The following is a 12,337-nucleotide window of genomic DNA, read 5'->3' on the forward strand; positions in this document are numbered from 1 at the left end:
TTTCAGGTAGTGGCAATTTTCTCAGTCCTATAAGCGCACACATGGTTAAATGTGAATGCAATAAAAAATGAGAACTGGACTTTGAGTTTGGATTATTTCAGATATTACTGAACATGAAATTAAATTTATGTAGTCACACAATTTATTCTCCTTTGTTTTAGATATAGCTTCCTACTATATTATCATCAAATAAATTGAAAGTACTGTGAACCAAGATTCCTCAGAAGGAAAATTGTACGGATCCAGAGGTTATAAGTTATGTTAAGGCACTTTAAATGTGCTATTTTCTGGTCCTAATTAATAACAAATTTATTGGTTTTAAAATCAGTTGTAAAAAAAAAAAAAAAAAATCAGTTGTTACTTAATTGTGCTGAATATATAATCAGAGTGACAAGTACAGATTGGGGAGAGTGCTAAAGCCTTTCCTAGGCATCTTTTCTTTTTTTAGTTTTTATTTATTTTTGATTGAAGTATAGTTAATTTACATGGTGTGTTAATTTCAAGTGTACAGTAAAGTAGTTCAGTTATACATATATATATGTGTTTTTTTCAGATTCTTTTCCGTTATAGATTATTACAAGAGAGTAGGTCCTAACAAGGACTTACTTTTTTACCTATTTTTTATACAGTAGTCTGTATATGTCAATCCCAAACTCCTAATTTAATCTCTCCCCACCACCCCAGCTATCCCCTTTCTATTTCTGTTTTGTCAATACGTTCATTTGTGTCATTTTTTTTTAGATTCCACATGTAAGTGATATCATATGATATTTGTCTTTTTCTGTCTGATCTAAGCACCTCTTCTGAAGTGCATCAAATCTACCCCCAGTCTTGGGAAAGGTGCTATTTTGTTTAACTCTTGTTAGTATCCTAAGTATTTACTCTTCAGTAGATACTTTGAAGAACTCCAAATACAATGTAATTTTTTAGTGAAAAACACCTATATGATATGTAACGTTGAATATTGTATTTTCCTAGGCTACTTGAGAATACTTTATGTCTGACAGACTAATAAATTACACCGTAAAGTGAAATTGCATTAGCCCTTTTTGTTTTTGATTAGAAACTGTTTATGGTATGCTTTTCCCGCACTACAAAATAAAGTTCCTTGTTTCAGCTGGTAACAAAGAGAAAGTAGAAAATCCAATCTATGATAAGCAGGCAGATTCCCCTGCACAGAAATCTAGCTCACAAATACCTTTCTAACAGACCTACAACAGTTAAGCATTTTCTGTTCATTATGAATAGAATTTCCTTCCATCAGAGCCATTCATCTTGCTAGACATAGGCTTGAGATATTGTTGAAAAAAATTACTATTGGCAAACGGTTACTGCAAGAAAATGAGGTAATCTATTTTCCTTGTGCCAGTAAGATCTGTCTAATATTTTTATAGTCATACTATATAAATTTGTTACATTAATTTTAGGGTGATGGATCCATTGTCAGTTCTTTATTAGTTATCACTTTTAAGTTTTACATGATGAGAAGACAATGGAAACAAAAATGCATACATATCTGTGTCTAGCAATCCCTCAGACTTGGGTATAATTTCTGGTTACAACATTTCAAATAGTGGGGTAAGCAGCTAATGCACTTAATATCATTAAACTTCAATCATCTCCTCAGGAAACACAGATAATACCTGTCTCACATGATTTTTGTAAGTGCAGAGATGAAACGGAAGTGTAGTGCTTGACAGGGAGGAGATTCTCAGTAAATGGTATTTATTACATTGCATAGGGCTGAGGTGTTCTCTTCAGGTAGCTAGATCTGGGGAAGGTGATGCAAGCAGGTAATGCAATCTGCCTGGCTTTTCAAAGGCTGCTGGGGTAAGATATGACTCAATGCCCAATTTCCTTCCCATTCCCTCACCTCTCTAGCCTCGTGTACAAGATCTAAACCCCGAACTTTGCAGAATATAAGAAGACAAACAGTTATCTTGAATGAATTTCCCAAGTCAGTTAACAAAATTTTAAACAGTTACTCCAGAGAGTGGGTGGAATGTAATGATCTCTGCCCTGAAGAAACACTTGCAGAATGCACACACGTGGTCTAAATTAGAGAAACACACACACCTGCTGCAGACACACACACTACATGTGGCTATTTTAGCACACACAAAGACACGCCCATTCTTTTTTCCCTCCCACTCCCTCCTCTCTCCGTCCTTCCATCCTGCCTCTCTCTCTCTCTCTCCCCTCCCACTACTTCAAGGATAGCAACACTGAGCACAGCTTACTAAATCTGAAGTTATCTGAGATGACCAGAGTGAATGAAAGCGGCAGACATCTTCCTGCTATTGTTTTTACTCCTTATGTTCCAAACTCTTGTGTCCCAGTTATTTGTATTAAAAGAGTGATATATATTTGCCAACTATAAGCAATGCATTTTAATATTGCCTCTATATTTTCTCCCATTCTTTCTGCCCTTTAATTCTCTCCTCCTCTCAGATGGATTTAACTTCTTTAGTCTTTTTGTTGCAATGCATCTGTCTTCCAAGTTGAATGTAACGTTCTAGGATAATAGTCATAACTATGAAAAAAATGTTCATCTCTATATTTAGAAATTAACCATTTTAAGATATTCAAGCCTGTTGTACTTTATTTTCATAACACCATTAAATACTACTCTCTATTTCTGTGGCAAATGCCCATGAGATTCTTCTATATACTTTGAGAAGTTTCTTTCCGCCTTAATTGGTGGGAGGGAAGAGATATTTTTGTATTTTTGGCATACAAATTAGAATAGCTGTATATATTTGAAACTTTATAGAGACAAGTTTTTTCTTTGGAAAGCTTCATATTCTTATGCAAATAGAAAAATATTTTTTTCTTGAATAGGATGGAATTAATTTTAGGTGAAATTCAAATTTATAAACATACTGTTCTACACAATTATGAATGTTTGTGTCTTCCTTAATAGTTTCAAAATAAGTGATTGGTTTAAGGTTTTTTGAAACACTCATTCAGGTAATGATTGCACTGATCCAATGGGCATCTAATTTAATAGTTTTTATATTTTCCTTGTGAAGTCCATTCTTACACATTTAAGGGAGTGAATTTCAGAATGCTTTGAATATTAATCCCCTTTCTATTTTGGAGCAAGTATTTCCCAAAAGCATAAAAGTAAATTAAAAGAGACCCTAGAATTATATTAGCTCATTTTTTTTCTATATTACCTTATACATTGCTGTTAGCCATGAAGTAACTCAAAGCAAATATTGAATACTTTTAAATTGCAGACTTCTCCTAGTTGGTAATATTTTGTGATCATAAAGTGAATGCTCAGTGTATAAAAGACACATTATAGGTTTATTTTAAATCCATTTGCTTTCTAACCAGAATATTATCAAATAGTCATTTTCATAAATTTCAACAATAAAAATGGAATGGAAAGGTGATAGGATTATAAGAATTGTTAAGGTATACATTTGAAAGTTGCAGAGGTATTTCCTCAGAATAGAAAATGACATTATTTTAAAATAAACTTGCCTAAAATATAAAGCTGATTTAAATACAATAATGTCATCATTCCACAAAATTCTAGATGGCTCTCTTTTTTTTTAGAGAGTGGATCATTAACAGTGTAGCTAAGAGAGCAAATATTTTTGCAAAGTGTCTTGCAGTGTTTACAGAATTCTTTTCCTCGGAGTTTTCCACATTTTATAGGTTTTCATTTAAATCTTGGATTTTTAAAATTGTGCTATTTTCTATGTAAATTTTCCCAAGTGGAGATAGAATTACTTGAGATCAAAAGTGTGAAATTCACATTAGTGGGGCTATCAACATTTGCAGTCAACCATAATTTTCCCCTATGTTGCTTTTTTAAAGAAGAGAGAGAAGAAGAAAAATGAAACTCCTTGACCAGTATAATAGAACCAAGAGCTAATCAAAACTGTGGTGTGTGTGTGTGTGTGTGTGTGTAGGAAAAGAGAGTGAGAGAGAGTAATATAGATGTGTAGATTTAGGCCCCTCGTATAGTACACATTTAGTTTTGCACTTTATGTGATATGCACCCAAAGGTCAAATTACACACACACACACATACACACATACACACACACAATGTTCATTAACTATAGTGTTTTGATTTTTGTGTGTGTGTATGTGCAATCTTTATAATTCTAAGACTTTAATATTTTTAAGTTTTTCATTAGATAAGTGATATGTTAATAAGAAAAAAATATAAACAATAAAAGGATTGCATACACATTATTTTATTCTGCTTTTTTACCATAAAATATTATGAGCATCTTTCTGAGTGAGACATAATGTGTCTCATAAATGTATGAGAATAACATAATTTATATATGGAATTGTATGAACATAGCATAGTTTAACCACCTTTCTAATTTAAGGCATTATATTCTTTCTAATTTGCCAATATTATAAATAGCATTGTTCATATATCTTTGTTCATATAAACATACACAGGACATAGTTGTTCTTTATGCATTCATGTACAATAGATCCTTGGAAATAGCATCTGAAGTTTTCATGACTTGTATCTCAAACTCTAATCTGGGTGACTACGAATCTATGATGGCAATTCTATTCTCCTAAAATTGACTTATAAAGGTGAGTATTGGACTGCTGACCTCTCCAAGCTTTAGCTATATTTCCAGTGTAGTCTGGAAAATGCTAATCCATAGTAGGGCTTATTTTGACATGGAAGTGATTTACCTCCTACAAAATCCCTTCCGAGGAATGGTTTTCTTAGACATTCCAATGCTATTCTGCTCTAAAGAAAACTTCTGGCACTATTCTCAAAACCTTTTCCAGGCTGTCTCTCAATATATTCTGAGTATAGATTTGGGTCCTATGCATTTTATGTTCACCACAATAATATCCCATAAAAATGATTCTCTCTTTCATTCTCGGTCTCTCTCTCTCTCCCTCCCTCCCCCACCTCCCCTCCTCCCTCCCGGTTTTAGTATTTACCTGCTCATAACATACATATTTCTATGAATTTGTAAATTTTATTAATGGGTCTCATTCTCTGGGCATTGATAATTAAGAATAGAAAAACTCAACTAGTCCTACTCCTAAAGCACACCGTTCTTCCTTGAAAGTAGAAGACAACTGAAATGCTGGCAAAACACAGCGTCCTTAGGACCAGGGTCCCTTTTAACATTCTCTTGGTGGTGAACATGCATTGAACATATTTCAGTGTTACTGGCACCTGTCTTGCTAAATCTGATGGAACAACAACAAACGCAATAAAGTCTTGTTACTAAGCTATCTTTGAGCTACACTAGATTGTGATTGATTCTGTTGTGTGTAATAGTATGGTGGCATTTTGCCTTAGGCCTTTTTTATCGAACAGTGAAGGAACAGAAGAAGGAAACACTTGATCACTTTGTAAATGCTGCACATTGCAGGCAGGGTTTAATGACTGAACATAGCCACTTCCAGTGTATTGAAATGCCTCTGCCTTGCCTCAAAGCATTGTACCTCTATTCAAATGGTAAAGAATAGAGTTCCTGTAAGATTGTGGAGTACAGCTCATTTTGGGAATAAACAGTTGCTTTGACCTTGTACTGGCAAATAGACCCTGTCAGGCCTGGAATTGCAAGGCCAGGAAATCATCTGTTTAGTCAGTGCTGGTTCTGGTCATTAGTTTGTGTTTATGGCTGGGAATTGATAATATAGCCCTGTGTGTATAGAGCCCAGGTCTGAATAGTAAAAGGACCCTATTTACCAACAGCTTTATTTTTTAATTTAAAGTTAATTCAAACTGAAATGAGCCTTTTAACCCTTAATTAGGACCATGTTTTCTCTTAAAAGTCAACCACATTAGTCAACTGGAGACAAAATTCACTTTGCAATTGAAAAGCTGTCTACTTTCTTTCAACAGTAGCCACCATGGTTTACTAAGTGCATTTGTTTTCCTTTCACTATGGTAACTTTACCCATTCTCTGTATCAGCATAACTCAAGCCCATCAATTACATCTTAGAGGAAAAGTGTGCTATGTGCTTTGGGAATGAGGCCAAGATTCTATCTGGAAGCTTTTTTATAATTATTATTCATTGTATAGCTAGTGCTCCAAATACTCCCTATTTCATACTTTTTTCTTTATTTTTTTCCAAAGCTGGTAGTTTGTTATTTTATCCCACTACTGACCCATAGTATTTAGTTCCTGTTTTATTGTTACCTCTTTATAAATATGGAATCAGCAGATTCCCAAAATATTTCTAATTCATTTATTACAAATTGGTATTATTTTGGCTTCCTTCTATTATTTTATTCATATTTTTAGTGTTCTCAATAGAAAATTAACATTTGGCAAGAGCTTCTTCATTTTTGTTCTACTGTGGCCCATCCTGAGGTTTTTTCAATGAGTTTTGGGGTTTGCTTAGTAAATGAACATGCATACTCTCACTAACTGGGCATGTAAAATAGAGGAACTAAAAGGTAGATTAACAAGAAAAAGACAAATAAAACCTCACTTCAGTCTAACAGAAGGAAAATGTTTTGTCTTTTAGATTGTATTTTCAGTATCGTGCTAGTTTTCCTTACTGTTAAAAGAGAAAAAGAAAATCACACCTTCCTACATTTTAAAAAATTTAAAATAATAATGAATATCAATATTTTAATTTTTTGTTTATTCCTATAAGATTTCCCAGCTTTTAAACATTCTACTCTATCTAAAATATACATAAAAGGAAGTGTATAATGAAATATAGTTTTATTATGCTACTGGGTAAGATGAAAATATAATAATAGGGAATTATTTGCTTGGCAGTGAATTTATCATTCAATCCATCCAATCATGAAATCCACATGCCCTTTGAATATATACTGCTCTGATATAGAAAAACACTGAGAAGGGCAAAAACCTGTCATTTCTTGATTCAAGTATATTTCTTTTAAATCAGAAGAGAGCCTCTTTTCTTTGTCTTGTTGCCCTATGTGATTTTGTAATTTCAATGGCTAATTTTAATCCTTAAAGCACGGATGAAAGTGAAGATGCCTTTTCTATTTTTTTCTACTTAGAAAGTTCTAGGAATCCTACAAATTTTGGTACACAAAGCATTAACCTTTTAAAGTGTCTAGCCTGAAGAGTATTTAGAGACAAGATAGTCGATACCCATCATTTGATAAATGAAGAAATTGAAATCCAGAGAGGACAATTGGTTGCAAGTTAATTATTCACTTAAAAAATGTATTTCATCAAAAAAATGTATTTCATCAACTGCTAGGTGGTGGGCAATGTGCTGGACACTGAGCATGCAAAATGAATAGGAAAAATCTCGTATCTCTATATTGCTCAGGATCTAACCTGGGAACAGATAATAATAACTAAAAATGAATCTTCAGACTTATTTTAGAAGAGGAAGTCACTATCCCAACTACCTCCTAAAAATTGGAAGACACCTGGTCAGTGACTTTGAGATAATACCTATTTAGTAGAAAACACTAGATCAAAACCTACATTTCCTCTTTCCCAGTCTAGTGGTCTTCCTGTAAGAGGCTGAAAACACCTTGAAGAGTTGGGATATAGAGAAGTGAAATTAGGGAATTTCTTGGTGAAGATTACTTAAAAATGTTGTGTTGCAAAGTGTCTTAGCACTTACATTCTCAAGTTAGAAGATCCATTTCCAAAATAATGGTGCCATATGGAATTAATTGGTCTTCTGTTTAAAGCTAGGGTTGTGAATTTTATCACTGTGACTGGACACAATAAAGTGTCTAGGTCATCTTAGGAGATCAGTACATGTTTGGTTTTTGAAAGTGAATAAATGAAATCCAAACATTACGTGAACAAGTCTGATTCCTAGTAAATCCATGATGATATCCAGTAGGATTTGAGGAGGTGCTACATCCCATTTTTAATGGTTAATTTAGTTTCGTGTATCATTCCTACTTTGCTTATTCAAAGCCCAGAGTTCCTGCCACAATTAACTAGTTCAAAAATCTCCATTACAGCAAGGGGATAAAACGTCTCTGGGACCCAAAAAGGGGCAGCAGTTTGCCTCCACTTAAAAGATCTTACACTGTTTAATCACTCTTTGGTTTTACTATCCTGAGGTAGAAATCTATGAATAATTTTACCAGTGTTTGACCGACAAGAACATGTACTACTGGGTTATGGGAGGAAAGATGTAAATCAGAATTCTGTCATTTTGGCAGCAGGCTTTGAATATGTGCATTTACACCTTAGTTAAGTATTGCTTTCTAGCTGGCCAACACAGGGGAGGCCTTAAGTATATAGCAGAAGTTTGTTTGTTTGTTTTTAACTTAAAGCTGGATAAACCTGAATTAGTATTAATTTGTTTACCTTTCTTGCATGTTCTCTGTTCTTTGATATTCTGTAATAAGTTGACAAAGACTTCCTTTAAGTAAGAAAAGGAAAGAAAACACATTAACATATCTTTCTACTTCTTACCTAGGTTTTACTTTTTGTATGCTGAACCTTCTCATTCTCTAACGTAATGCATAAGGAGAGAAATGTGCACATTGTTATATTAGCAGTTTTATATTCAAGAAAGGGAAGGAGATACTTTTAAATTACAATCATTGCTTCTGCTACCATAAGCAAAGATAATAAAACACAAGTACTAATGCCCCGTAGAGGTAGAGTTTCAAATTTTTCCATGAGAATTGTTTTAAGAATGAAGAAGGTGTAACAAAAGGATAGGTATTTCAGTACAAGATGATTTATTGCAAGGGAGGGAGATTATTTATTGGTGGGAAAAAGTTTGAAGTAAATATATAAAGAATTTCCCCTTATACATTTAAAGATAATGTTTCTTACCAGTATAATAATTTTATTAGTGAATACAAACTTTTCAGGCATATTCTCAAATTTGTTGAACAATATGAGTCGAGGATCTAGAGATTCTGTTTGTATCAAGAAAAAGAAAATTTACTTGTATGGCTCCCACATATAGTGGGTCACCCTATTCTTAAGAGTTGACGGACAACCTCTGCCCTTCCAACAAAAGTTCAATTGCTCATCTGCCCATAACAATGTTACACCTCAAATAGATAGAAAATCCTGGAGAATGCAAGAGAACATCAGCCTTTCTGAAATGGTGTCTTAACTAGGAATAGATGAAAAAAGACTTGCATGTGTTGAATTAAATGTGTTGCATTAAATTTTTTAGATGACTATTCTTCAATGTCATACCAACAGCTTAGAATTGATAGGAAAATAATTTGCTTTTAATGAGTGATTTACATAAAATTAAAAGCAGAAATTTTCTTGCCTATTCGGACTATGATTGAATTTCTTTGTTATCTTGGGCATTCTGTTTGTGCTTCAATTGTTCATTCTGTAAAATAAGAAGATTAATATCTACCTTGATTATTTCAATAGAACTGTTGTGAGGTTTAATTGAGATGGTATATTTGCAAGTCCTTTATAAAGAGTAAAAGTGTCTACCAAATTTAGGATATTACCATAGAACCTAGCATTGTACTCAGGATAGAGTTAGCATTCAATGAATATCTGTTAATTGATGATTAAATCCTATCAGCTAGCTACCAGGTGCCAGAAGATGCAGAGTAGAGTCTGTCCCTAACTGTGTGTCACCTAACATCCTGGATTTTCAGATTAAAACACACAAACTGACCAGTGGGTTTTCTTAGGAACTTTTTAGCTCCATTAAGCTATTCTATATAATTAATACATCTCAACTGAATTCTCTTTGTCTTTTTTATCATTTAGAAATGCTTTCTGCTACAAGTAAAAGAAAACTTGACTACAGTGACTTAAACAAACAAGGTGTTACTTTTCTGACATTATAAGAAATCCTGAGATTGGTGCTTGCTGGGTCAACAAGAGCAGGGTACACATCTCTCTGATTTTCTTGGCCTTTAACTTAGTGTCTCCTGTAAGTCATTATGCCCATAACCAATGCTGCAATAATGTAGATGGAGTGGTTTCAGTTGCATCTGGATCATCTTGTTAGAAAAGAAAAAGGTATCCCAAAGACTTTCATCAGAGTTCTGTTTGTATCTCTTTAGCCATCTCTTTGGCCATAACTTTGGCCATCCACCCCTATTTGCAATGATCTGAGTTAGGGAGTACTTGGCAGAATGCAGTTCTGAACAAAATCAGGATTCTATTAGCAAACAGGAAGCAGGACTGAGATATTGAGTATGTAACCAACAGTACCCACCACATTCCTCTAGTTAACAGTTTGTCTTTTCATGTTGATCTATTTGTGTATTTAATTATGCTTCTTACAGGCCAACTCCTACTGTCTTAATCTTTCTCAAATGGGATTCCTTCTGTGTATTTCTTCCAACAGATCAATCAGAATGGAGTGCTTGCTCCATGTGGCCTGTGTTAAATTTCTGTTGCCTGCTTTCAAATTGCAAGGGCCCTTTTTGGGATGGACAGAATTAGGGACATTTGTATCTTTAAGACTAACGAGGAGACTGAACAAAAGTAGATGATTGACAGATATTTATTAAACTGCATGTATATGTGCCTACCTATCTTTTAGTCTTCTCATCTCTATGGTTATTATTTACTCATAATTAAAGTCTGGTTGCTAGTTCAAGTCACATTCTTAACTTCTAGGCTTAATAACTATAGCTACTTTCAATACTATCAGAAATTCTGTGCTGTGGTGCTGTAGCTAAGTGATTGTATGACTATCTTGTCTTTAAGTATCACATAGTATAGGTATTTACAGGATTAACAAAAAGTGAGTGTTTAGTGAATACCTTTATGCTAAATGCTGTAAAAACTATAAAAGCCTGAAATAAAAACACAGAGATAAATTTACAAGCAAACAAAATAACAAAGTACATTGGAACACTGCAACTTAATCTTTTAAAGACTCAGCAATGCCCTCTTGCAAATTTAAAGGCACTCAATAATGAGCTAAATTGAAACCAGAAGTTAAGTGCATAGTTTGTTTATACTTTATATCATTTCCCCCTGAGGCAATATGACATGAGATATGAGTGGACCTTTCTAAACAGTGCTTAAGGATAATGTTCAAAAGTTTATAATCCTAATCCAAGTTTGGTTAGGGCAATAGAATTTATTTGACTGGCTCTCAGTATGGTGCCAAAAGTTGTTCAATTTAATGTAATATGGTCCTAGAGCAGCCATTCTTAGTAGGAACTTGAAAACAGCAAGACTAGATTAATGATTACTATCATTTTAAGTTATTCTAATTGTTGGTCTTGTCAATGTATTTTCCTTGGGAGTGTTATCTCCCAAGAAATGTTCAGTAGGAAGATACACTATTATAGATACAGTGTGTTACCTTTTAAAATACATTTAGTGATTATAAAAGGTAAGATTTATTCACACAGATTTTATTTGAATGCAAATAACCTGTTATCCACAATATGAAGTTGATATAAAAAAATTTTGGAATTCAGTGATAAACATAGTCTGTAGGGTCTAGTCTCTATTTAAGTGGTTTAAGCCATCAAATCTCAATGTAGCTTTGAAGTTGAGTTTTAGAGACTTAAGAAATTATTGGCTTCCAATTACTGGCTTCCAGAGAAACTTAAAAATTTAAGATCCTGAATTCCTTCCTCAAAGGAATGTCAAGGGATTTTTGTTAGGGTCTTCACTATGATTTCAGTTCTCAAGGTAATTATGAAAATGTACCAAATAAAACAGTACAGCATTTTAAATTTTATATCAGATGAAATGAAAATACTATAATGGAGACATTTCTGTAAAAGCTGTAAATAGATAGTGAATATTAAATGGGCAGCTGAAATAATATCTGGTAACCAGTTCACTGGGCTTAAAAAAAAAATGTCATTCAGAGATACAACTAGAAAGAAAGAAGATAATATAGTTATTTTTAAAAGCGTTAATCTAGCAATAATTCACAAGTATATCAGTTTAAATAGAAATTATACCTCCCTGTGTATTTGAGATACAGACAAGGAAATAAATTAAGACCTTTCTTTTAGGCCAGTACCATAGAAGTTAGGGAATGACACTGTCAAGGGCAAACAAAATATCATAGCTCAGGAGAACCATGTATCAAGAATCTTAAAATATAGACAAAGCCATGACTTCTTCCTTCAGTTGCTTACAATTTGCGGGGATAAAGTTGTACACACAGAAACTAATTAGAAAACAAGTGGGTATGTAATATAGTACTAACTGCAGAGACTGTACACATTGCATCATGTTTAAAAAGGGAATGGCTGCGTGATGACATGGCTTTGCTTTATTTTCTCCACAAATAGTCCAATGCCAAGTAAAGCTGTGAAAACATGAGATGGAAATTTCATCACACTCTAGTGCCAAAATAATCTAAATCTTGTGGGGTTTTTTTCCCCCTTAACATTTGGTGCAAATACAAACGTATATGTGGAGAAACTACATTGGGCTATATTATTTG

The 12,337-nt window shown here is 33.5% G+C and overlaps 1 protein-coding gene across 3 annotated transcripts in view; it reads left to right on the forward strand.

Moving 5' to 3' along the window:
* EPHA3 (EPH receptor A3) overlaps positions 1-12,337 on the forward strand; it is a 378,027-nt gene that overhangs the window by 234,598 nt on the left and 131,092 nt on the right. The gene's annotated exons all lie outside the window — the stretch shown is intronic.

Source organism: Balaenoptera borealis (genome assembly GCF_965194805.1).
Source record: "Balaenoptera borealis genome assembly, chromosome: 5".
Taxonomy (NCBI): Eukaryota; Metazoa; Chordata; class Mammalia; order Artiodactyla; family Balaenopteridae; genus Balaenoptera; species Balaenoptera borealis.